Source organism: Pezoporus wallicus, unplaced genomic scaffold (genome assembly GCF_028554395.1).
Source record: "Pezoporus wallicus isolate ANWC-B61680 ecotype Strahan unplaced genomic scaffold, APGP_CSIRO_Pwel_v1 contig_8723, whole genome shotgun sequence".
NCBI classification, from domain to species: Eukaryota; Metazoa; Chordata; class Aves; order Psittaciformes; family Psittacidae; genus Pezoporus; species Pezoporus wallicus.
Genome location: NW_026635404.1, coordinates 712849 through 739057, shown reverse-complemented (window position 1 = coordinate 739057; position 26209 = coordinate 712849). Strand labels below are relative to the sequence as shown.

At 48.4% G+C, this 26209-nt stretch overlaps 1 protein-coding gene across 4 annotated transcripts in view; it reads left to right on the top strand.

The window, feature by feature from the left end:
• Nucleotides 1-26209, top strand: part of MYOCD (myocardin) — a 224085-nt gene that overhangs the window by 126647 nt on the left and 71229 nt on the right. The gene's annotated exons all lie outside the window — the stretch shown is intronic.

The window sequence follows — 26209 nt, the reverse complement described above, 5'->3', positions numbered from 1 at the left end:
CAATGAAATATCAGCCTGCAGCCTTGAACTGCACAGCCCAGCTTTAATGCCACTTAAATCAGAATGTAAGAACTAAAAGAATTCCAGGAATCCAATGATATAAGCTGTATTTTTAGCACTGTGAGTGACTTGTGAGAGTGAAACATTGCAGTGACTAAAGATAGCAACAAGCAAGGTTTTCCATGATTTATCGCAAGAATGCTCACAGTGAGTTAAAGCCATCGAATGTTGGGATAGCAGCACCTACATGTTGGCATGTTTTCAAGACAAGTCATTCATAACATATTTGTCGCAGAGCAAAGTTTCCATAACAGAGCTCTCAGTTGTTTCTCACTTACACAAGCACCACACACATCACTTTTCTATTAAGGCACTGAGAGGTTCATTTGTTTCCTTAGGGTCTATTCTGTTCTCTTAGACAGCTTGGAGGAACCCGCTTGCCTGCATGTTTCAAACCTCTCCCAAACTCTCAGAGGTCAAAGTGGTGGTGGGAGAGGATCATGACCCTGCATTGGACCCAGACAGTCATGGTCCCACTCCGTTCCTTGCTGGCCATCTGGGGTTTAGCTGGTTCTTTAGTAGGAGCTCACTGAGTGATCCATCATTCCTCCTTGGGGGTCTGTGTTGATTTGTGCATGAAGAGGTTGGGTAGGACCTTTCTTTCCTGAGCAAAATGTCTACAGGGGTTATTTTAAGGATAAAGCCATGGCAAACATTTCCTGACACCTCTTGATCAGCATTGCTCTTGGCTCCTGGCCCTTGCTAGCTGCAGTTAACTGGATAAAGGAACTGGCAGAACTGTTTTCTCCCAGTTTCTAACACTGGGATGCACTCAGACAGAAAAGTCCCACTCCTGTGAGAACTCATCCACAGGCAGCTTAGCCCGTGCCTCCTTCAGCCACCTGCCTGACAGCCTGAGAGTCACCTCCAGTCTTGTTTTCCCATGTGTCAAGTCCCAGGCTCATCTTACAGCACAGGAGCTCACTGCACGTGTGGGGCCACGCTCCCAAGGCAGGGCCCCCTTCTGTGCTGGATGGGGACATCATGTGCAGGGTGTGGATGGTGTCTGGGACACTAGAGTCGGTTCCCTGCTCCCCTGCCCCTTGACTAGCCCTGCCCTCAGTCTCATGGTGTCCCTGCCCAGCTGTTTGGTCGCTACCCAAAACCAAGGCTATGCCCAACTATGTGTCGTCACCTTCACCCCCTTCTCACAGTGTGGGTATGTGTTTCATTTCTTTTCCTGCTATCTGTTGAGATGATTCTAAGGTTAATTTCAATATCATTATGACTCAAAGCTGCCGCGTTGTTTCATCTTCCAAAAATGAAGCTGAAATGGGGATAGCCTTTGTTACAATGATTCGTGTTCCATCTCTGTGTGCTTTGAACCATGTCCTGTGATACTTCCACAAGTGACCCTGTCCTGCTGCTTGTTGCAGCCTGAGCATGGCAAAGCACAGTTGTGCCGAGGTACTGTTGTCTTCACTGAGCCTGTTCTTGGTTGAGTGCTCCATGGGTCAGAACCATTGCTCAGACCCAGCAGGACTGAGCCCCCAGGAGGCTGGGTCTCCTCACTCCACCATCAGTCCAGCCTTAGCACTCAGTGCCCATTGCCTGTTCTTCCCTTGTCACCTTGCCTGTGGATAAATAAACCAAGGGTGCCAGTGATTATAAGCTTCCCTCTCCCCGCTGCACTGGGGAAGGAGTGCTGATGTCTCCATGCACAGCTTGACTTCAAGTTTCATCTCAGTTACATTTATGGTCATTTCTGTGGTGCTTTCCTGATTTGCACATTCATGAGGCTGTTGCTTGAAGCACCTGCAGTCAGGTTGCACTTAGCATCCCTTTGTTGTAGCTCATTTTGAGAGCTGCCTGGTCAAGGGTAAAGTTCAATCCAGGACATATTACTTAATTCTTGAAGTTGCTAAGCCACTGTCCATCATATTTGAAAGATCATGGCAGTCAGGTGAAGTTCCCAGTGACGGGAAAAAGGGAAATATAACCCCCATTTTCCAGAAGGGGAAAATGGATGACCCGGGGAACTACAGAGCAGTCAGTCTCACCTCTGTGCCTGGCAACATCTTGGAGCAGATTCTCCTGGATGGCATGCTAAAGCACATGAAAATCAACAAGGTGCTTGGTGACAGCCAGCATGGCTTCACTAAGGGGAAATCCTGCCTGACCAATTTGGTGGCCTTCTATGATGGGGCTACAAAACTGATGGACAGGGGTAGAGCAGTTGAGGTCATCTACCTGGACTTGTGCAAAGCGTTCAACACTGTCCCACATGGCATCCTTGTCTCTAAATTGGAGAGACATCAATTTGATGGATGGACCACTCGGTGGATAAAGAACTGGCTGGATGGCCGCACACAAAGAGCTGTGGTCAATGGCTCAATGTCCGGCTGGAGACCAGTAACGAGTGGGGTCCCTCAGGGATCGGTGTTGGGACCGGTCTTGTTCAACATCTTTGGCGCTGACATGGACAGTGGGATTGAGTGTGCCCTCATCAAGTTTGCTGATGACACTGAGCTGTGTGGTTCGGTTGATACCCTGGAGGGAAGGAATGCCATCCAGAGGGACCTTGACACGCTTGTGAGGTGGGCTGATGCCAACCTCATGAAGTTTAACCATGCCAAGTGCAAGGTCCTACACCTGGGTGGGAGCAATCCCAGGCACAGCTACAGGTTGGGCAGAGAAGAGATTCAGAGCAGCCCTGCGGAGAAGGACTTGGGGGTGTTGGTGGATGAGAAAATGAACATGAGCCGGCTGCAGTGTGCGCTCACAGCCCAGAAAGCAACCGTATCCTGGGCTGCATCAAAAGGAGCGTGACCAGCAGGTCGAAGGAGGTGATCCTGCCCCTCTACTCTGCTCTTGTGAGACCTCACCTGGAGCATTGTGTGCAGTTCTGGTGCCCTCAACATAAAAAGGACATGGAACTGTTGGAGCAAGTCCAGAGGAGGCCACGAGGATGATCAGGGGCTGGAGCACCTCCTGTATGAAGATAGGGTGAGGAAGTTGGGGCTGTTCAGCCTGGAGAAGAGAAGTTTGCGTGGAGACCTCATAGCAGCCTTCCAGTATCTGAAGGGGACCTATAGGGATGCTGGAGAGGGACTCTTCATTAGGGACTGTAGTGACAGGACAAGGGGTAACGGGTTAAAACTGAAACAGGGGAAGTTTAGATTGGATATAAGGAAGAAGTTCTTTACTGTGAGGGTGGTGAGGCACTGGAATGGGTTGCCCAGGGAAGTTGTGAATGCTCCATCCCTTGCAGTGTTCAAGGTCAGGTTGGACAGAGCCTTGGGTGCCATGGTTTAGTGTGAGGTGTCCCTGCCCATGGCAGGGGGGTTGGAACTTGATGATCTTAAGGTCATTTCCAACCCATTCTATGATTCTATGGTCAAGCCTGATAAACGGTGTGTGGATGACATCTGAACATGGGAAACTTGATTTTGAAACTGTGATGTAGCGTATAAAACCTGATAACCCTGAAATCCTAAGAAGAAAAAACATCCTTTTGCAAGAATAACTTTGTGTTTGCTCCATGCATGCTTAACCTGAAGGACTCAGTATATTGAGCTCACCGACACCAAAAACTCAGGAGGATTCTGGAAAGGCTTAGGTATTTCTGGACGTAATGAGATTATCCACAACATAATAAGCATGCATGTACCCAAGTGAAGAATCTATCAGGAAATAGCAGGGAAAGGCACCTATTGCAGTAAGTCCCTAGGTAAGCTGGCCTAACAGAAAAATTGACTCAGAAATGACGCTTAATTAGTTCTTCAGGGTGATTTGTCTATTAGACCAGCTATGGACTTACTGCAATCTTCAGCACTTTAAATCTTTCAGCTGAGATGCGCTGGTTCCTTCCAAAAGGAACAACATACAAGCAAATTACACATGTATGCAGACAGTTTCTCTGGCCCTTACTTCGTAGTCGGTTACCTCAGTGCTCTCAGGTGATGAGTAGCAAGCCCAAAGGAGTCACGGGAGGCTGTCACAGGAGACAAAGTGCTAACAGTCGAACAAAAGCAGCCTTGCTCCACACCAGCAAGTTATAACTGATGCCTTAGTGCTGACACTGACAGCCTTTAAACCTGTGCTTTGGTAGTATTGGTAAGTTTTTAGTAAGAGATCACCAAGCTGTAAAGATCAGGAGCAGTGAAGGGATGATCATAAATGTTCAAAAGTGGCACCTTCAGTCCTTGAACAGAGTGAATACATGAACATAGCGGAACAAAAGATGTTTCCAGTTAATGCACCATCTGTCTTAGATCTGCTCATTCACAAAGAGGAAACATTTTCACTCTGAATGACTTTCTGAATTAAGAGACAAACAAGGAAAGCAAGTACGTAAGCTGTATCAGCGCGCGGACGTGCGCGTGTGAACCCGCGGGCACTCTGCTTGGAGCTCTCTGCCCCCTGCACAGGAGGAGCAGCTCAGAAACCACAGGGCCCCACAGAACCCTCGTGACGGTCTCTGTCAGGCAGCAAAAGCTCTCTATTGGACTGACTTTGGGGAAATTGCCATCCATTAGGGGCAGCCCCGGCTGAAACACCTGGGATGCAGCCCTTGCTGTGGGAAGGGAGGGTGGGCTCAGAACAGGGGCTCCTGATGTGCACCAGGATTGGGTCTTGGGTGCTCCTTAAGAAGCCATGTCCACCCTCTCTTGTTAGCCAGTATGTGGGGTGAACTGGAGCTGACCTCCCTCCTGTAGAGGGGATTGACCAGGGCTTTATGTGTGCACTTCCACTGCAGTGTTCCACTCGCTTGCAAAGCCCAAAGGAGAGGTCTGAGCAGCCAAGTTGAGGATGCTGACTGCTCTGGGCCTTGGGGAAAGACTTTCCATGCCACTGCTTGGGAGCCACAGACCTCATGGATTGCTGGGGACCACAGGAATGGTTTTTGTGCCAGAAGCAGGGCCTGCTCCCGTGGCTGAACAGCAAGCAGGAAGATCTCTGTAGGAGACCTGCTCAGAGCTGGCAGCGTGGGGCTGGGGCTAGTTCATCCCTTCCTTTGACATTCCTGTCACAACATCCCTGTCTGCGCTCCCCTGTGTGCCCAGTCGCTCTGGTTTTGTGACAAGCAGAATCTCCCATGGGGACAGACAGGCTGTGATCGTAGCCATTGCACTCCGTCCCCATGTTTGTTGTAGATCCTGCTTTCTCAGGGCTGTTTCTGGGCAGGCTCGAATGGGTGGCACTTCCAGGAATCCATCTCCAGATCCAGCGCTGCATCATCTTCTGGTAACATCTGGCACGGCACACTCGCGCAGATGTTTAGTGCTGTGGATGTTTCCCAGTAGTTCGGTGGGGTGGTGTTTGGAGAACAGCTCCATGGATGGGAAAAGCTGCTTCGTACTGGGCTTGTGCAAACCAGCTCATATATTTTAAAATGAGAAAAGAGGAAATTCACAGCTGGGTCTTTGTTATATGTGCATTTAGGGCCAAATCAGGCCTGTTTCTGGCTTGGATGCCGCAGGGAGAGGGCTGTTCCTTCTGAGGCTGCTGAGCAGCAGCAAAATCTCTCCACAGCTACTGCTTCCACCCTGAGTCTGTGCACCCGTTGTTTCTCCTGCACTGCATCTCCCAGAAGATACAGGAAATCTCTGCTGCTTCATCCCTGTTCTTTCATCCCCCTCAACCCTGCTGCTCAGGGGCAGGCTGTGCTGAAAACTGTGAAGTGGGAACAAAGGATCAATGTGGGTTCGGCTTCTCTGGGCTTTTCTGGACCCACAGGTCTGGGGTAGGACCTCTACTTTCACCCCTATGTTGCTGAGGGTTATGCTTTATAAACCCTCCTTCTCAACGCAGCCTCCCACAAAGTCTTGCTGAGCTGTCCCACAGGAGGGGCACGTTTTGAGGGTTGGGATCTGGGAAACCTCTTGGATCTATGATGGATTTCCTCATGCCCAGTTGTGTTGTGTTGCTGGTACTTTGTTTCCCTGGATGATGTTTTTGATTTTCTCAGTAAGGGATGTAAAGCACTGCAGGGAGTTCTCTTTGTAGGCTTGGTAACCAGAGCACTGTCACAGGTGAAGGATCACAAATCAGATGAAGAACCTGGAGACTCTGCACATAAATCAGCACCAGCACCTGAGCAGCAGTTTAACACTGCCCTGTTTCCACAATGTCAGCCCTTGCAAAGCTGCAGAGAGGGATGAGTTTTATGATCATGGACCCGTAGCACTCTGGCTTTTCCATCCCCTAGCCTAGGGCTCATGAACTTCTCTCCAGGCTGGGCAGGCAGCAGCTGGTTTTCTTGCCCCAGTGGTGTTCTGCACTTGTTTTGGCTGGATGAAGGATCACGAGCTTCCCTTGCAATGGAGGGCAGCCTGTCCAGGCTGTTACCCCCAGGGAGGTGCTCATCTCTGTGTCCCTCTCAGCCATCAGCTGGCTGGAGAGCTGCTGGGCTTTCCAGGTGGGAGCACATGTGGAAAGCTGTACTACAGGGACAGGGAAGGAAGAGGGTAGGAAAACACACTGAGACCAAAGCTGCTTTCCCCAGATGGCTTCCTGAACACTGATGGACAGGGCAGGGCACAGGAGCCTGGCTGAGCCTTTCCCAGCAGATGATTCCTCTCTCATGTTAAAACTAGTCCAGAAATGAACCTTGTGGCTATCTACCGTGATGACCATGGCTGCAATCCCACACCAACCAATGTGAACACAAAGCCAGCCTCTCCCATCATCACTGTGTTCACTGTCCCCATCTTCCTGATGCTGCAAGGCTGATTATGGTGCTTCCAAGCAGTTGTCAAACCTTCTGGATATCAGCAGCACCTATAGAGCTGCAGAGTCTGGAGTTGTAATTGCAGATGGATTTTAGGAGCATGGCCATGCACTGGTGTTAGCAGTGGATGTTAAACACTAATCAGGTTGGGGTAATGAACTTTGATTTGTTCCTTTTATGGGTGCTTACCCCAAAACCACAGTCCTACAGTGCTCATCCCAGATGTGAAGCACTCCTCTGGCTAGCCAGCAGCATGCAGGACAATAGACATTGTCCTCAGTGGTACGCAGTTTAGCCAAGGATGCCTGAACTGGTCAGGGTGCAAAAGGCTGCTCAGAAACGTGGAAGCAAACACTGATCAGCACTGCTCGCACTGATGCAGAGCTTCCAGCTCCACAGGGAAGCTAAAGAGGAGAAGAAAGAGGAGGACTGGGACATACAGGCATCAGGAGGGTGGCCAAAGTTTTAACATGCCTGTAACACCAAGCACAGAGCCTCTGTATGAGGGGACAAGGAGCAAGATGTCCTGGGGGACCACAGGAAGCCTGGAATGGGCTCTGGGCTGCTCCCATCTGGAGCAGCACTGCCCGGGCAGCAGGAGCACTGGGCTGCCAGCACTGCTGTCACCCGCAGCTAGGAGCAGCCATGGTTTGCTGAGTAGTGACAGGCATGGAGACCAGGGTGGCTGTGGATTTGTTACAGCATTGTTGTCCAAATCAGGAGAGGCTAATGTGAAGCCAGCAGGAGAAGCACTGCATGTTCTGTCCTCAGGACTGCATTTGCAAACACCAGAGCAGTGCTAGGAAGGAACATGGTTACTAGCAAGGATGTTAGTAAAACAAGAGGAATCGTAACATGAATGTAAACACAACAGATCCTTTCCTGATAGATGCATGTAGTCCATAAACATCATTGTCACACTGGAGGACTTGCCAGAGATTCCTAAAGGTGATTTCAAGCACGCTGCAGTCTTGTCCTGTGGTTCTTGGGGTTCCAAAGTTATGACCATCTGTTTGTAATTGAGGCCCATTTGGAAGCAGAGAGTGCTGCCAGGAGATTCCTTTTGGACTAAGAGTGCCTTCAGTCCTGCTGAGTAGTTCCCGCAGGCAGGTACAGGTACAGCCCAGAAGGGCTCTGCCTCATCCCAAGATGTGGTGGTCCAGCTCAGCTAAAATGCCTATGATGGGTACGATGCCAGGCCAGCACAAGGGGTGTGAACGGGATGGCTGGAGGTTTCTCAGATTCAAGGCCCAGCCCTGCAGATATCTTCCACCTGCTGTACTGGTGGTCATTGCTCAAAGTAAGAATTTCCAGGAGCGAGCATTAAGTTGCATTCCAAGGTTTGCAAGTGCAGCCAGGCTACCTGAAGCTTTGGCAGAATATTTTAATTCTTCCTTTGCAATATGTTGGATATAAAGACTGTGGCCATGACTTGAGAGAGCTGTCACAGGTCACCTCAGATTCCTACAAACCCTGACATGTGTCGTGTAGGGATAGTGGTTGGGCATCACTTTGAAAGTGCTCTGTCATCCTGGTGAGCTCTGCACTAAGGAAGGGATGAAAACATAGACTCTTTGCAGAGGGAAAGGGATCAAAAAGGAGCAGCAATCTTGAGAAGTTGGGAGTTTTTTCCAGTCCTTGAATGTTTCTGTTGAAACCACGGTGATGACATGGAATCTGTCGGTCCGCATTGTGTGGTTTGGACTTCCGTCATCCAAAAAATGCCCCTGGTAGCTCTAAACCATTGCACTGCTCTCCTCAACTCTGTGCAGCCTCAGATTCCCAATGGGAATGATCAGCAGCAGCTTTTCTGTACACCCAAAAGTCCCCTGAAGGAGGCTGTCTTCATTAGCACTGAACCAAGGGTTTGAACCCTGGCTTTAAATGTCAATCTGCTTTAAAAGCCTCAGGCAGCCCCTGACGTGTGTGTTGTGATCCTGTTCACTCAGCTCTGCTGAAAATGAGCCTGAAAGTTGATAAGAGCCCCTCATTAGGCCTGAAATAGCCCTTTGCAATGTGGGACTGTCTGGAACAGGTATCATGTGAAGAGGAATAGTGACAGCACAGCAGAAAGGAGACCGAGAGCATGCCTGCAGTCTGGTGCGGCCACAGGCTGCTCTGAGGTGTTGCTCTATGTCACCTAGGATAGTGACATTCTGGTGTTCCCTCTTCCTGAGATGCAATGCCAAGGAGATAGATAGATAGATAGATAGATAGATAGATAGATAGATAGATAGATAGATAGATAGATAGATAGATAAATAGATAGGGGGGGAGAGATGTTGGAGCTGCAGAAAAAGGACAGAAGTTTTTGTTGTTACCTGTGGATGAAATGCAGTGATCCTGATGCAAAAGAACCCCAGCAGTGATTCATTCCACTGCCTTCAAAGAGGGAGGAGAGATTACCCTCTATTTCCAGCCTCCCTTGGTACGGTGTGTAGGAAATGCTGTCGACACTGTGGCAACTGGGGTTTCACTCTGTCAGGGTTTTGCTTTGTGCTAATGAAAGACTCTTTGGTCACTTGTTGGGGATGGAAAACATGCCTGTGCATGCAAGCTCACTTTAAAGTCAGTCAAAACTGTCTGAAAGTGTATTTCTCTGCTATAGAACATAAAAGTATTATCCTTCTGGCATGCCTCCATGAAAATATTAAAAATAACTTACTGAGTTACTCTGTGAAACTCACTAATATAATAAGACTTTTGCGTCTTATTTCATTAATGAAGGAGCTCTAATGCTGGGCTTTAACGTGATACTGCTGTAAATCAATAAAGAATAGTTTGGGGTAAATGCAATCCTATTATTCAAGGATATTTTTGTAGGGTGAAGTTAGAAAGAAACATTTATTGCCATGACTTTTGTCAAGCTCAGTAAGCTGTTTGCAGCTGTAGTGCTAGCTAAGTGAAAGCATGCCTCTGCCCATGGGCTGGCATTTGCTTTGCCAGTTTGTTTTACTGCTGTTTGTCCAGCACGGGGGAGAATCTGTTTGGCAAAGAAAAGCTTGGAGCTAAAAGCAGTCCTGACCCCTCGCAGCAGAAACCTGTGGCGCTCTTAGGGAAGAGTCAGAGCAGGACAGGGCTCCCGGCTTTTCCTGAACAGCAGCCAGAAAGCAGCAAGCCTGGGATGTGGCCTGACTCTAAGGCTCAGGATTTCTGTCCTGTTTCCAGCCTCCAATTGTTTGTTAATACCCCCCTGGGTCTGTGGCCATCCCAGATGAATGCACTGAGAATTCAGCTGAAGACCACAGAAATGGTCCTGGCTGGGTCAGCGCAGGGGTTGCTCCAGGTCTCCCTCCTGTCTACAGCACTGGTACCCAAAACGAACCGTGGAGTACCAGGGCAGGCGTGCAGTAGCAGTTCTGCCACCCAACAACCAGGGATGCAGGGCTTTCCTTAACAGGGAGAAAGACTTGAGATTTAATGGCCTATTTCTTGTCTGCTTGCCTTCTGAACCCATGTAAAAGAGGTGATTTGCTGCTTCCGCTGCAGCCTGCTGAGGGGCATAAATCACAGCTCTGTGCAACACCCAGGGAAGCAGGCAGCATTCCTCCTGCTGCTGCTGCTTCCCAGCGTGCAGAGACAGGGAGAGCTCCCTGGTTCTGCTGTGTGCAAAGCTCCTGGGATGGTCTGTGCTTGGAGGCTGGACATAGCGTTCTGACACCACTGGAGTCCTCTCTTTGTTGCCCCTGCCATGGTTTCACAGTTGCCTGCCTTTAAGCAGGGTGAGGAATGGCTGATGCAGCAGAAGCACAGATGAGCTGAGGGAGAAGAGCCCTCTTAGACCAGAAAGAGTATTCAGCTGTTAAAGCTGAGAGCATCTGGGAGCAAATGATATAAACCACCACAGTGTTGTCGTGAGCCTTGAGCTAAGCATTGCATCCCACCTCTAAATCCATACGACCATGCTAGGTACGTCTGGAGGAAATCTTTCCTGCCCAAAGCCAAGATCAGCTTTCCCTCAGTCATTCCTGACAGAAGTTGTTCTTCAAAACCTTCTTTGATGGAGATTCCAACACTTGCCAAGACCACCTTCGCTCTAGCTCCTTGCTGAAGTACAAGCCCATAACTCCTAGTACACAATATAGATATGGAGAATAAAACACTGTTTCTTTCCATGGTAATCTTCTCTACATTTAAAAACCTATCAGGGTCCCCCTCAGCTCAATCATTCTTCTCCAGGTTGACCCTCAGTCTTTGGGCCTTGTGCAGGTTAAACGCATGCGGTTTGCAGTCTGCCCTATACCAGCCTAGTGCCCATCCTCTCACACTCGTGTAGCATCGCGTGGTCTGGCGTGGCTCATGATCCAGGTCTGTTTCCACACAAGAGCTGAGGAACCTTTTGCTCCATACATTGTGTATGTGCAACAGGCCATTCCTGACTAATTCTCATTGGATTTATTTCTGTAAATGTCCTCACAACTTAAGTACTTTTTAAAAGTCATTTGGAGCTCTAATCCTGCTCTGCTCATACGTGTGCCACCTTCCAGCTTCATCTCTTACCAAACAAAATCATCTTCGACTCCACTTTACAGAAGGACACAGAAGACAAGGGCACTCTGTGCCATTCATGACCCACTGAGAGCATCTTCCTGGGAGTGTTTTGCACCGTTGAGCCATTTCACACAGACCATGTTTTCCCAGTGAGCTTTTGAGACTCTCATGTCAGACAGTGTCAACAGCCTTGTTAAATGGAAGATTGATGACATGTACTGCCTCTTCCTTATCCTCAAGTGTCACAGAAGAATTACATTTGACACATTCATATTGGCTGGGTTTATGTCCTTTCTCTGATTTGTTTCAGTATTTGTTTGTTGGCTCAATGAGATGTCCCAGTTCTTTTCTGGAAATGGGAGTTAAACTAGCTCATCCCTAACTGCCCTTCTCCAAAACCAGATATTCTGCCTACATGTGTTTGAAGTACCCGCAGGGATGGCAACTCAACCACTCCGCTGGGCAGCAATGCTTGCAACCTTTTTGGTGAAGAAATGTTTCCTGATATCCAACCTAAATCTCAGAAGCATTTCAGCCTTCCAGTGGCACTCCGGCTGCAGAGAGGGGCAGGGAAGGGGAACAGGGGTGCTGGTTTATGCACAGTGTCATGTTGGATGTTCTGCTTTAACACATCCTCAGCTAGGCTGCAGAGAAAGATTTGGGTCTTCTGGTCGTAAAACTCACAGATCAAACTAGACAGCCATGGGGGTGTCTAAAGGAAAGGGGCAAGACCATGAGCATGGTGATCTCATTATTGCCATGCTGTATGGGCCAGGACCCTGGGAAAGACCAACCAGCAAATCCTCCAGGATGCCAGCAGCAAGAGGGCTCCACCATGCAGAGTGAATTGGAGTAGCCTAAAAGCTGCACGCAATACAAAGCCTTATCAGAGATGGTCTCTGCCAATGCAAAACCCCAGGGTAAGACTCTGTTTTTCATGTCAGTGTAACGCTGCAGAGGTGTTGTCCTGCAGCATATGGGGAAGGGCTGCTAAGACCAGGAGCTGGAGAAGTTTGTAACAGTCATTCTGGATAGCCTTTGCTCATGGATGGGCCATTCCCAGCTGATCTCAAGGTGGGGAATGAGCATGGTTGTGTCCGTGACTTGCTGCTGGTATGAATTCCTGGCATATGGAGCAAAGCAGGAGGCATAGAGGCAGGCTGCAGGTAGGGCTGAGGGGTGCAGCAGGGCTCCTGCTTCAGGAAAGCTCTGAGATGTTGTAAGCGGTTTGCCCACAGTAGGAAGGCTGTGCCAGGATACTTGGATTAATGACATTTGGGGGAAAAAAATCATCCATATTTTCAGAAAGAGACCAGGCAGTTTGCTCTGCTTTCCAAGGAGGAAAGGCGGTAGCAGCCCACAGTCCCCAAGCCTGTAGTGGCCCCATAGGACCCCCACATGGAGATCAACACCCCCCCCCCCCCCCCCCCAAGTCCATCTCATGCTAAGGTTTAAGGACTGTGAAGAGCTAGATCCTGTGGTTGGAGCAGCCCAGAGGATACAGCTGTCCTGCAAGCAGACACGCTGGAAGCCATGGGATACCCTGGCAGCCGACCAGTCACTTGTACATCCAAATAATGTCTGGGTTTCCTTGTAAATTAATGAAAACTGGTGCATTTCCATGAAACATTTTGATGTCTATGAATCAGCGTTTTCCAATAAAACTGTTTCATCAGAAAATTCCCAGCGAGATCCAGCCCTGATAAGGTCAGGAGCGTTGGATGCATTCCCGACAAGCCTCAGCCATGGGGCAGTGCTGGAGGGTGATCTCTGTGGGCGATGACGACTCTGCCTGACCTTTCCTGCAGTGTGACTGTGTGGCCTGGGCATCTGAGACGTTATTTATAGGCAGGAGCAGCAAGTGCTGTGGAGACAGTCTCCAGCAGCCCCTTTAGGCAGCGAGCTGCAGCAGGGAGCTGCTGGCAGGGAGCTTGTCCAGTGGAAAAGCCACTTTACAGAAACACGGATAGAAACAAACTCCCTTTTGGAGATAAATCATTCCTGATGGGGGCTTTGTTCTGTGCACGTGCTGCTCCCCGGCGTGGGGACGTGGGTAGCTGTGTGACATCGCTTATAGCAGTGGTTTCATCTCCTTCTCTCCATTCCTCTGCCCAGGCTGCTGCCAGAGGAGGAATTGTTATGGTACAGGGAGGCTCTGGTTTCACTGGTGTCTGCAGATCTGTGCATAGATGTTTTCATGCATCTCAAATGATAAGAACTGCTGGGGAAGGTTTGCTCTTTGTAAAGAAATGAGTTACTCTGGCTTCACCTGGGGCGTGAAATAGTGAAATCGAGTGACTCCCTCTCAGAGCCATCAGCACAGGGCCATCAGCACAGGTTTACTCTGGGTTGCCCAGAGCTTCTGAGCTCTCTAAAGGCCATTTTCTGTACTAGCCCAATGCGCAGGAGCTGCCACAAGCTGCTACACTCCATTGTCCCTCCAAGTTCTTCACACTTGCCAATGGATTTCTCCCCTTGTGTACAATGAAACAAAACACTGGAACCAGGGTGTAGTTTCTGCTCAATTTCCCTTCAGGCACGTGTGGACTAGTGGGACAACAGGCACATTTTATTCCAAGCTGACACCTTGGTTTGGCCTAAGGTATAACCCATGGGTATGCTGCTGCTGGGAGTGATGAGGTGGAAATAAACCCTCTCAAGCTAAGGAAGATGCGCACTGCCAGAATGTATTACTTTATCTGAGCAAGCAAAGAGGCTGAAAATGTCCCTCTGAAGAGAAGAAATACCTTGAACTATGGCTGTCTGCATCCTTGCTAAAGTCATTACAGTGTCTACTAAGAGGACCCATAATATGCGACCATTAGAAGAGATGCCTGAAAAAGGATCCTGTCTGGTTCACAGCATGTGCAGGAGTTTCTTTTCCAGCAAGACTGATGTGTAGATGCTGTTGGATCTGATGCATTCTGATAAGCCATGGAATTGCAGGGCATCTATTTTATTACATTGTTATCTGAGACCAGAAGAGAAGGGAGCAGAGAAGGGAGGCAAAGGCTGCTGTGCCTGATGACTTGTTTACTGCTATAGCTTTTGATAACTCTTCGATGCACAGGTCACAGGTATGTAGGTTGTCCTAGAGATTTCAGTTCCATAGTGAGAGACACTATTCAGACAAGTCAGCTATTACCCAAAGAGAGTTCAGAATCTCCCTGAGAAATGAGCTGAACGGATGAACTTCTGATGCTTTCAATGCATGGTTCAAACTGGGTGAATATCTTCACTTTCTTTGGCTTCTCCTGGCACACTGAAAAGCAGCTCTGGGCAATTCATAGATAGGTATGCAGTGTATGAATGTGGAGGAACTTTGGCATTGTGTTCTTAGGCAAAGCTGTGTTTTAGTTTTCATCAGAACATAGAAGTCAAACACCAGCTCTTTAAGACTGTGTATAATTGCATCTCAGAAAAGAATAGGGTGGGATTACATGTCCTTGAAAGAAAATTCTGCATATTAACAAACAGGGAACAAATCCTTTATTCCGTGTTTTAATGTCAGAGACAGTTCAGAGGCAGATTTAGATCTGTGGTTTGGTGTCATGCTATGGCAATACGTATATTAATGGATTTACTTCGGACAGACATTTGTTTGCATACATGCACTCTGAGTCCCCTTTGGTGAAGAGAAATATTTATTCTGACAGCATATATTGTGTTTTCAAGATGGACCAATTCAGATTTTCATTCAGCAGTAGAGACTTGTGGCATATTATTAGTTGAAACAGTACAAATAGACTTTCATTCTTTCCTTTGTACTTCTGCTCATGCGAATCAGCAGCAAGACGTGTAAACCAAACCAGGTACCGCTCTTTCAAGGTAACAACATTTTTGTGTAATATCTGGAAACCACCTCGACATCCACATTGCAACAGTGGCTCCTGACAGCCAGGTCTGAACACAGTTCAGAATAAAATGGTGGAAGTAGATGGAAAACCGCTTCACATTCCTCAGATAAATATACTCCAAGCACTAAACAAAGCCTTCCAAGTGAGCAAGTGTACACTGAAGAGAGGTGGTTGCTTCTTTTACCTACCCGTCCCTTCCTATTCATGCCATTAAACATCCATGGCCATTGGGAACCTGCCAAGTCTCACCTAGAAGAGCTCTTCTTGGAAATAGTGTATATGAGCCCCTGTGGAGCCATTCTGCCTCACTCTTAATTCAGTGTAGCGGTGCATGGGTGATGTGGATCTCAGTCACCAAGGAGGTCCAGGACTTCTGGTTGATATTCATAGAATCCCAGACTGGTTTGAGTTGGAAGGGACCTTAAAGCTCATCCAGTTCCACCCCCCTGCCATGGGCAGGGACACCCTCCACTAGAGCAGGGTGCTCAGTATTCGGTGTATTAATTGCAAAGGCTTCACTCCCCAACAGCCCTGCTCTTGCATTCCTTCAGAAACACAGCGCAGAGCAGGTCCTCCCCTGTTGGACCTGAAAAGGAGACTCTGCTCTTAAGTGTCCCCATGGTGCCCTTGGAAGATGCTGCTGATCACTGCAAAGTTTGAGATCAGCCTGTAGAGCAAGCAGCACATCCAAACCCACTGTGTGCATAAGTAAGGGGAGAGAACAGGGACAGGCAGCTGCCTGCAATTAGGGGCTTGAGCAGGTAGCAATGAGGGGTTGGCTGGTACTGACACAGGGAGATGTGCACACCCATCATGCTTCGAGCACTTCTGTGATTGCTTTTCTCTGTGTGAAAAAACCAGCTCCTTCAGTCTCCCTGTAATGGCAGTGATGCAGCAGAACTGCAAGCTGCCTTTGGTGCAACTTATACCATAATTTATGTCATGATTAATAGCACTTAGCACTTGTGAAAGAGGATTGGTTACAGTTAAGCTGACATGGTCAATGTATAGTGACTCCCTGTATGCATCCTCCCTTGACAGAGAGCCAAATACCAGTACTGGAATGGACAACTTCCACTAGCTCTTGTTCATCTCTCAGAGCTGTGCAGTGATTGACTTTTTTATTATCCCTGATATTTCTCCTGCTGTTTCTCATTCCCCTCCTTCTTCCCAGCATTTCTCCTTTAATAAGGAGAAATAACATGCTCATATTCAAGTTCATAGGCTCCATAATTTCAGAAATGTCACTGTTCTGCAGTGTTCTCTCTTCACCCCACTGCAGTCAGTGATGGGCCCTACTATCTGATTCCAGAAAAACAAAACAAATATGCTGGCCCAATGATCTTCTGACCATATATAGGCTTAAATAGCCTTTGGGAAGATATGGTTGATATCTGTGATTAGCACAGGGCAATTAGAAACCATTATGGAACAACCCTCTTACCATAATTTATTGGGCAGTCTCAAACTATTTCCTGGGGGGGGGGGGGGGGGCAGCTTCAAACCCACCTCCTGCTCAGGAGATGCAATGGGTTGATTTTTAGAGAATATCTGATGGGGAGGATGTGGAGCTCAGAGGAGTAATTCCATGAACCTAAGCACACAGTTACACCTTGGAAATGCAATGTCCCAGAGGAAAGCAGAAAGGAAAGGATTAGTGTAGATAGAGTTCTCACTAAAGCTGCTTTCTGGAGATACTTTGATGGAGTAGTCTTTACTTTTCAGTTGCCTTACAAGAAAATCTTTTCTCTTGTGTAATAAACAACACTACTAATTGCAGTCCCTACTACTTTGTAATAGGGGGAACAGGCTGTTGGTACCCGGAATGACAGTGCTGTGGAGAACTTACCTCCAGACTCCTCCTTTATTCATGGAGAGGCTGCATTGTCTATAGCAGGCTTTAGGGCCCAAAACAGCCAAAGGAGGCATGGGGCACACATGATGTATTCCAGCAGTGGCACAGCAACGTGTACCCTTGCATGTGCTCAAGTCTAGTTCTGTTGGACATATTGAGATCTTGCAGAAACACATGATTTTGTTTGCCATGGATATAGTGGAAAGAGGCAGAGAGGGAGTTTCCAGTCCCAAACAAGCTGGGTTTGAAGGTCTCATCATCATTTTTCAGTGACTTATGTGCAGCACAGAGCAAAATGATCAGCCTACAATGGCTGTTGGGGCAGGAAGGGGCTGGAGGAGAAGCCAGGGTGCAGGCAATAACACCAGAGGCTGAACTGCAGAGCTGCCTTTTCTTTTTAAAGTCATCTGTTGCTAAGAATAACCTGCCTGGACAATGTCCTACAGCATACTCCAACCTAAAGGGCATTTTGGTCTGACAAATGAAAACTATAATAGAGTGGAGCTATTACCACATGAACATGCGGATTGAAAACACGTGCTGAGTGATTAAAGGCGAAGGCTTGATGACAGGCCCATAGCGGAGATGGTGCATCTCGGGGAGGAGGCTTGCTGTTTGGGAAATGCCATATTTTACCATTGAGTTCATTAGTATTTGCCATAAGGAAAACAACAAAGGTTGACTCCAGCGAAACACTCCAGCTCAGATCCTATCACTGCGTACAAGATGTTTGCTTTGGAAACACCTCACCGGGGTTTCTGTCAGCCTGTTGCTCTGCAGATGCTGTCTCATGGACAGTTCAGGCTTTCACTCTGCCTGCGTTTGGGCCACGTCCCAGGAGCGTGCTTGGTGTCAAGAATCCAAGCAGGGAAAAGGGTGCATTCTGGAAAATGATCCACTGAGTGATGTCCCCACAGTGCCCACAGGTCAGCGTGCGCCAGGGCTGGTGTGGACACTTGTCAAGCCATGCACCAGGGAGTGACCAAAGGCAGCGAGTGCTATTGCATCTATCAGTATCTGTGCAATAGAGACAGCACAGAGAGCTGTGCGGAAGTTTTGGTTCAATACCTGTTTATTATCCGTCACTTTCTGCTTGTCTGCTTGTGATACTCTGTCTTTCCTTAACGTTGGTAAGGTAATAACAGCCCCTGCAGTTTAACTTGACAACAGTATTTTCATGGGAAAAATAATTACATATCCTTGTTATTCGTATTTTGGGATGAGATGTTAACCAGGACTATGGGGCCAAACACCTCACCCCAAACATTGCAAATGGAAGTGCAAGAACAAATCAGTCACAGAGCAGGAACTTCACTGCATTTTGTGACAATAACCAGCGCATCTATCTGTGACTGGGTGCGATGTACCTACATCAGGCTAACATTTGACAGTCCTTAGCAGTCACAGTTGGTTTTCCGTCAAGGGATTGCATCAAGAGGTGGTACTTAAAAGCCAACTGAATTAAATATTTAGGTCCTCACTACATCAGTATCCAGGCAGCACCACTTTGGCTGCAACAGAGCAACAGAGGTAAAATCAGCAGTTCCTGCAGAAGCCCTCATGCCAATCAACTCTCAGGAAGTTTTACTGAGATGAAACACTCCACAGGAAAGCTTTTATCCAGCAGGAATTCCTGCTCTGTCACAGGTTTTGCGGGATGCTACATAGCGACCATTGATGGGTCACTGCTCCATTGTGGATTGGAGTTAAGCTGGGTGTGCTCTCACACTTACATCATAAGATGTTGTAAAAGCTGGTGACAAAGGGCTCATTCAGATGTGTGCCCGGGTCTGTTAATGTTGTGCAATGTATTAATTGTTGTTAATTGCTATGGAGTGGGATCTCCTGTCACTCCAGTCTGTTAAACATTATCTTGGTCCATTCAGAAATACTTTGTGGAATTGAAGCGTTCAAAGTTTCACAAGTCTGAAGACTGGTGAATGATGACAGGGGGAATTCATTTTAGGCATGAAGAAAACCATGTTAGGATCTGTCTGGTTTCTATTGTTACACAGGTTTGGGGAGAATTAAAAAAAGACCTCCAAACTTTGATTTTATTTAAACTACACCATTCCCCTGACCTCTGCTTTGCCACCTCGGTGGTTGTGCTGGCAAAAGGGAAAGGCAGGCAGAGGGACTGAAAATCGCTATTGACAATTACAGCTCAATTATTGTTGAGTGCCTGTGATGAAAGGGTAAGACCAAATTTTGCTTTACTTTTTTGCTGGCAGTCAGCTAACAGTGGTTGGAAATGCAGAGAACTGAGAAATTTTTCTGCTTCTTGCATTCAGCACTCCGTCTTCTGGGTCTGCTTCTGGTAAAACAGGCTACTTAGTTCAATTTGTTCATTAAGTCCCTCTGGTTTCTTTTCCCCTTCCTTCGGAGCATGGAGGATATACCACAGTGTGGGCATGTGGGATCGTTTTTGATGAGTATCAGTTTCCCATAGTCCCATTGACCCTTTGAGATTCTAGCTGCTCACCCCCAGGACACTGCGCACTGATGCAGGCTGGGCAGATGGAGGTGGAGGTGTGCAGCTCCATGCCTGGCCCAGGGACAGGTTCTGCAGCATCCCCTGCACAGGGATTCCCTCTGTGCTGGAAGCAGGACTTCACTGTGCCAACACATTTCATTCAGCACATTGCAAATGTACATTCCAGTTTGGTATTGCCCGTGACATGTGGGAATGTAGAGCTAGAAATACAGAAAGCTGAGACACTTCTCTGGCCTCTTGGTTTGATAAGGACTCTGCGTGCTCTGTACGACGCTGTACAATAGGGAACAGAAAAACGGAAGTTGTTTGTTGTGGCTCATGCACCTCCTTTATTCCTCTTTCTCCCAAGACCCGGATAAAAAAAAGTCTACAAAGAAAAACTGCATGGAGGTGGCAGCTGGAGGCTGCGGGGCTCCAGGGAATGGTGGGAATGGGGTCAGAGACAGTGAAGGGACAGCCAAAAAATAGTGAGGTCTCTGCTGCCAAGCGTCCCCTGCCATTTGAGAAAGGGCACAGGGCAAGGGGTGGCTGCAGAGAAGAGGGCTCTCCCGCAGGACATCGGCATGCCTGTTAGATGAGGGGCATCGCTGCGTCCATCACTGGGAGCAGGCACGCCTGGGCAGAGGTGGTGGCAGCTCCAAGAGGGCAGGTAGAGAGCAAGAGAGCACTTGCCAGGCAGGCAGAGCTGCCTTTGCAAGAGGAGAGGATGCTGCTCTCGCAGACACTGCCAGGCAGAGGGCATTTGCTGCAGGGGGATCTCCAAAACAGACCTCGAGTCTTTGCTTCATGTGGCTGTGTCCAAAAGAGCCGCGTGGTACCCAGGCTGAAGGGATGCACCAAGTTGTTCCCCCTGCTACAGCCTGCAGAGTCCGTGTGGACACTGAAACAGGGGTTTGCAGTGTGGCAGCAGCATCTGCCCTCATGCACTTATCCTGCACTGCCAGAGCAGGCTCTTTCTGATGATCTGTTTGATGAGCAACAACGTGCCTGCTGCAGCATCCTGTTCCCTTCCTCCCCTGCTGGTCCCGCAGGAAGGCTGAAGGATCCCACAGGCACGTGTAGCCTGTTGCAAGCCAGGATCCTTCCCCTGAGCACAGGCAGAGCCAGCGCTCAGGAAGGGCAGAGCTGCCTGAAGCGGCTGCCTTCACACACCCCCGTCCATGGCTTCGACACGTAAAGCTCCCTTTCTGCCCGCCTGTGTTGGAATACATTAAACTGGTTTCTGTCTCCTGGTATTAATAATCCCTTGGATGTCTTTGTTTAAAGTATTGCAGTGGGAAGTGCTATTTTAAGGCTCCATTGAGTCAGGTGGAATGTGAAACCTCCTCCGGCCGGACACTTCACACTTGGTGCTTATCTGCTGCTCGCTGGTATTTCGTCTAATACAAGGCAGAGATCAGCTCCCCTCGCTGTTTCCCTTTCACAATTCACATGTCTCGTATCTGCAGCAGCCACAACAGCCTGCCTGAGGCTGCGGCCATGTGTTCCTGTGCTTTGCTTTGGAGGTGCCGAGGGGCAAGTCCTTCGAGGTGCCCATTGCCGGGCAGCCCCTGGAGCTGGCATGCTGGTGCTGGACTCCCGGAGCAAGCTCAGCTTGCTACCGATCCATCACGCAGCTGTGAGTGGGGTTTGGCTCTTCAGCCTGCGATAACTCTCAGCTGACTCGCTGCATATTCAGAAAGTGTTTCTGTGTTTGAAGGGCCTCTCAGTTAAAAACTCCCTCCCGCTGCTGGATAAATCCCTGTGGGAGAGGTCCTGGTGTAAGCACTCCTGGACTGGATGGGATCCGCTGTGTGGCAGCCAGCACATCAGCTCTGGACACTCAGCCTAGACCAGCACAAGAAGTGCTTTGCTTTACTTTTGTAAACCTGTGCTGTTTTGTTGTGACCGTGGACTGAAACTGGCTTCTGAACCGCAGGGAAGGGAATCCCTGTGGCTAAAAAAAGCTGTAAAAGCCATTGCTGAAAAGGAAATATTTTTATTAAGGTTGCAACAAAAGCCCAGACTAAAAATATGTCAAAAAAAATGGTGCAGGAGGTGGGGTTTTTGACTAAATCTTCCTGAGATATAACAACAAGGGAAGGAGAGGTGGACTATCGGAGTAAGTACTGTCGTACCTGGGAAAGTTTGCATAATATGCATATAAAGAAAAAACCTGTGTGTTATTAATAAGAAGGAAGGGAAGACTGGAATTGCACAAAACCCTCAGGAATTTATGATTGTACAGCAAATATTTTATATGCAAATGTTTTAATTCAGTGTTCTGGCTTTGCAGGAAGCGTGACAACAGCATAGCGTGGCCACTTTGGGCTTTTCATGGTAGCAGCCACGGCCAAGACTGAGGACATGGGAGGTGCTAGCACCAGAGGGTCTGGGGGGGAAGCTCACCTCGACCCAGCTCTCTGGACTTTGCTCTGTGTCCCCACCTTCTGGGGTAGAACTAAGTCAGTGACTAGATCTTAGGAGCTAATCGAGGCTACACAGAGGCAGGCAGGTTCATCTCTTTGTCTGTCTTCTGCCTCAGCCGTTTGGCAGGTTGTAGAGGAGGATGGAGACAAATCGTCTCCAGCTCTCACCCTTCCAGTCATTATCTGGGACAATTCTTTTCCTCTCCTGGAGGCCTCCTGAGGAAATAGGCAGGTGAATGATTTCTCCAGCCATCTTCTCCTATCCAACCCTGGGGAAGGAGAGGGAAAATCTGGGGAGGTGAAGAATCTCTTTGGAGCAGATATTATCTCCTCTGGTCCTTGAGATGGTGGGATCTGGGGTTAGGGGTGTACCAAGTGGCAGATTCAGAGAAGCAATCCCAAATACCTGAAAACCAGAGAAGAGAGGCCTAAAGAGTACCTCTGATGAGGTAGAGCAACCAGAACAGATGGCACAGGACAGGGCCAAACCAGATGTTGCTGCTCTCCTTGTTTCATGCGTGGTCCCAGGTTCCTCACTTTGGATTCAGCAGGCTGGGATCGCTATGGCTGGTTGATCCATTTTGAATGGGATCAGGCCAGGTGATTGTCCCACCAGTTCAGCCCTCCAGAAGGTTTGGAGAAAGGGATGTTGGTCCAGGCAAGCCCAGGTGTTCTGTGTTAGACTTCTCTCAAAGCCCCTTACACAGTTTTTAACTTACACAAACTATAACCATATCCCCATCCGCTGACACAGCGCTGCCACGGATGCTCTCTCCCACAGCGAGTGTGGTTGAAGAGAAGCAGAAATCGTGCCTAAGAGAAATAAGGGCTCCCACCTACAACCGGTGCCTCTGGGCTTGAGAAGAGGACCTGGAAGACATCCTGGTCCTGGTGAGGACAGGAAGCCCACTCCTTTCTCTGGGGTCCCTTTGGGTGGGCAGGAACCAGCCCTCCATCGCAGCAGCACCATGATCCTCTGGGCAAGGAAAATCCAGAGCTGATCCCGGGTGCAGGGATGCCCAACCAGGGTGATCCCAGCAGCAGGGAAATGACTCTGCATAACGGTGCGAAGCAAGGGACAGCCTGGCAGGAGGGAGCTCCCTCTGCAAAGGAAAACAAGCCCGTTTTGGAGAGGCGAGCTTTGCTGAGTGCAGCGTGTGTCACTGCTGGATGTCAACAAAACATGTTCCTGCTTTACCCTTTGCAACCTTGCTTATAAATATCCTGATCTCCACTTCGCCCATAACTCTGAAGGAACAAAGTTGATTTATTATTGTTCTTCCAGCCGTGGCTAATAATAACGTGTGAACTCCATGCAGAGCTGATCTCAGTACCAGGGACTCTCTTGGTATGAGCTCAGTGACTCCAAATACAGAGGAGATGGGTAAACATCAGAGGTGGTGTTGAGGCACTTTTCACACCCATTTTGAGGGCAAGCATGGGTCCAGGAACTCTTTGTTTAAAGCCTCTGGTCAACTTTGGCAGGTAGCTGCTGGTACCTCTGTTATTTCAAGTGGCACAGGGAGCTTGCAATGATTTACAAGTGAGAAGCAACAACATGGCAGCAGCACTTCTGAAGCACAGTTTTCCCCCCCTAAATCATTTTCAAGTGTTTTTCTGCAGAAGCTGGAGCCCTGCTGAGGAGCACTGGGTCAGGCCAGTGTTTCTCCCGTTTATGGTACCCCACGCACAGGCAGTAAATGCCTCCATTGGCCCTGTAGTTCCCTTGCCATCATAGGGCTGCCTTTGGAGAGGTCCAATCCCTGCTTCTGGCCTGGCAGGGATTCCTAAATCACAGAGCTTCACATCCTGCTCTTCAGGCATCACATACTCACTGCAAACAAGCACCTTCAGTTCTTCCCTGGAAGCTCCTTAACTCTGACCCTGCTGGAAAACTCAGCAAGATGGGGAGGATTGCATTAGAAAAGGTAAAAAACAACCAAATCCTCCTCAGCATGACATGGAAGAAAAATTAATATTTAAAATGCATGCATGATGTAATGGGACTTAAAATAGTCTGTATCCTGGAAAAAAGAGATTAACTGCTTAAGGCAAGCTAATGAAAAGGTCACTTGGACAATACTTGCAAAGCACTCCCTGTACTGCATCATGGACTTATCGGTTCTGTTTGACAGGGACTCACACATGATCCCAAGCACTTATCTCTGTTTTATACTTTATGAAAAATTGATTGACTTCTTTTGCCCAAGAATTTGTGTTAAATAAGAAAGAAAATGTTGTTTATGGACAACTTTCTCTTCCCATAATCATCAGGGGCCAGTTTTATAAGAACAGGGCATCAAATCTTAATACTGCAAAGTACCTGCATATTTGACATGGCAAAGTGAACTCTTCTGTTATTATCTCAGCTGGATCAGTTCCTAAAGTTAAACAGAAACAGCAGCGAGCATTTTCCATTCTCTCTGCCTGTAACCAGCTTCCCGCACCCTCTGGCACAGACCACATCCTGCCTAGGTAGCACCAGTCCCCCCAGTTATGCACAGTGAAATGGGTGGAATAGAGATCTCCCCGAAAGTGCCCCAAACCCATGCAGATGAGGCCCTTACTGACATGGTTTTTCAGACCCAACCTTGTATAATAGCATATGAGAGACTTGGAGCTCTCATGATAGCCCCTGAGCTGCCTTGCTGAGGTGAGGGCCATGGTCTAGGAAGGTGTCCTTGCATGCTTGCTCTATTCTCATCTCCTTCCATAGCCATCTGCTGTTGGCCACTGCCAGAGACTGGACTGTTGTCTGGATGAGCTGCAGTCACACAGAGTGGCCTCCCTCTGCTCCTTGCTGATGAGAGCACACCAGGAGGGGAGTGTTCAGTGCTTGGTTCCCTAGCTGAGAGTAGGTGGAAGAAACTGGGGATGGTACAGGGAAAAGCTTGAGCAGGTACCCTATGAAGTGAGGTGGAAGGAGCTGCGCCTGCTTCATCTGGCAGGAAGGAAGCTCAAAGGGAATCTAACAGCAAACTGCAACTGTTTGAAGGGTGGCTATAAAGGAAACGGCATTAAACTCTTAGTATTGGGAGACAGCACAGCAAGTGCCAAAAGCCATTCATAGTAGGAAATTCAAACCAAATTCCAGGAGAAATTCCAGCAAGAGTTTTTGCTGGAGCAAAACTCTCCAGCAATGCAGCACTAGGACAGATCACCCAGAGAGGATATGGGCTTTCCATCCCTGGAAGTCTTGAAGAGTCAGGTAGACAAGCCATGGCTGACCTGACCTGGGTTTACTGATAATCCTTCCTTGGGGAAGAGTATGGATGACAGGCTCTGAAGGCACCTTCCTGCTGACAGACCTGGGGTTCTGTGAGTCTTTTCACCACTATATTTCAGGGGTGCAGTTACAACAGGACATCATGTAAGGGTTGCTTCTGTTTAAAACATTGTTATTTTCATAAAGGAAGGACTTGGCAGTTAGCAAGCCTTCTGACCAGACTGTACCTGCTCTTCTCTATTGGAGTCTTGCTCGTGCAAGATTTGCTCAAGGATGTATTTGCTTTTCATCCATGCCCTATAGCTGCAGAGTGGAAATGTTTCTTGACTTCCTTTGGTGCAGAGCATCTGCTCTGCCTGAGGGAGATGGATTCTGAGCGAGATGGATTCTGTTTGACTTACCTCAACACAGGACACACATGTATTCCCTTGGGTGCTGGGAATGCAGCCTCTGAAAGAGATGTTACACAGTCCCTCATCCTAAAGATGGTTTTATTATCCTAAGTAAAGCCTTCAGAGATGTTGCAGTATACCTCAAATGCTGTGTGGTGCTGCAGCCAGCGCCAGGCACAAGGTGTTAGATCTCACAGTCCTACAAGTTGTGACTGTAGCAGCCTTGATAGGGAAGGACTCTGTTAGAAATGGTAGCTTGGATGGAAAAACACACTCCAGCCTGTGCTGAACTCACATTTTCTTTGCTAGGCTGGCCCAGGCTCTGCTGGATGAGCAAGAAGAGTTGTTCTGGTTTCACCTGCTACCATAACTTCTGCTCCCTGCATCCTGGGACATCCCACGTTGGGCTATGGATGTCCTCTCTGCCCAGGGCTGAGCAGCCTGCTCAGAGCAGTGTGGAGGAGCTTAGCTGTTCCTTGCTGTACCTGCCTAGTGACTGCCCAGAGGATTTCACACTGTGGCATCACTTCTGCAGCACCTTTCACCAATTACAAGTTCTTCCAGAAATGGAGAAAATGACCCAAAGCCATTGTTACACATAAACCCCTCAATTATACAAGTTCTGCAAACATCAGATAAGCCCATAACAGAGAAAAGGTCTCAGCAACACCAGCTATGTCATGAATAGCAGCAACAAGTAGCAGGCAGTGCCTGATTCAGTCTAAGGCTAGAAAGATGAAAAGATAGAAATGT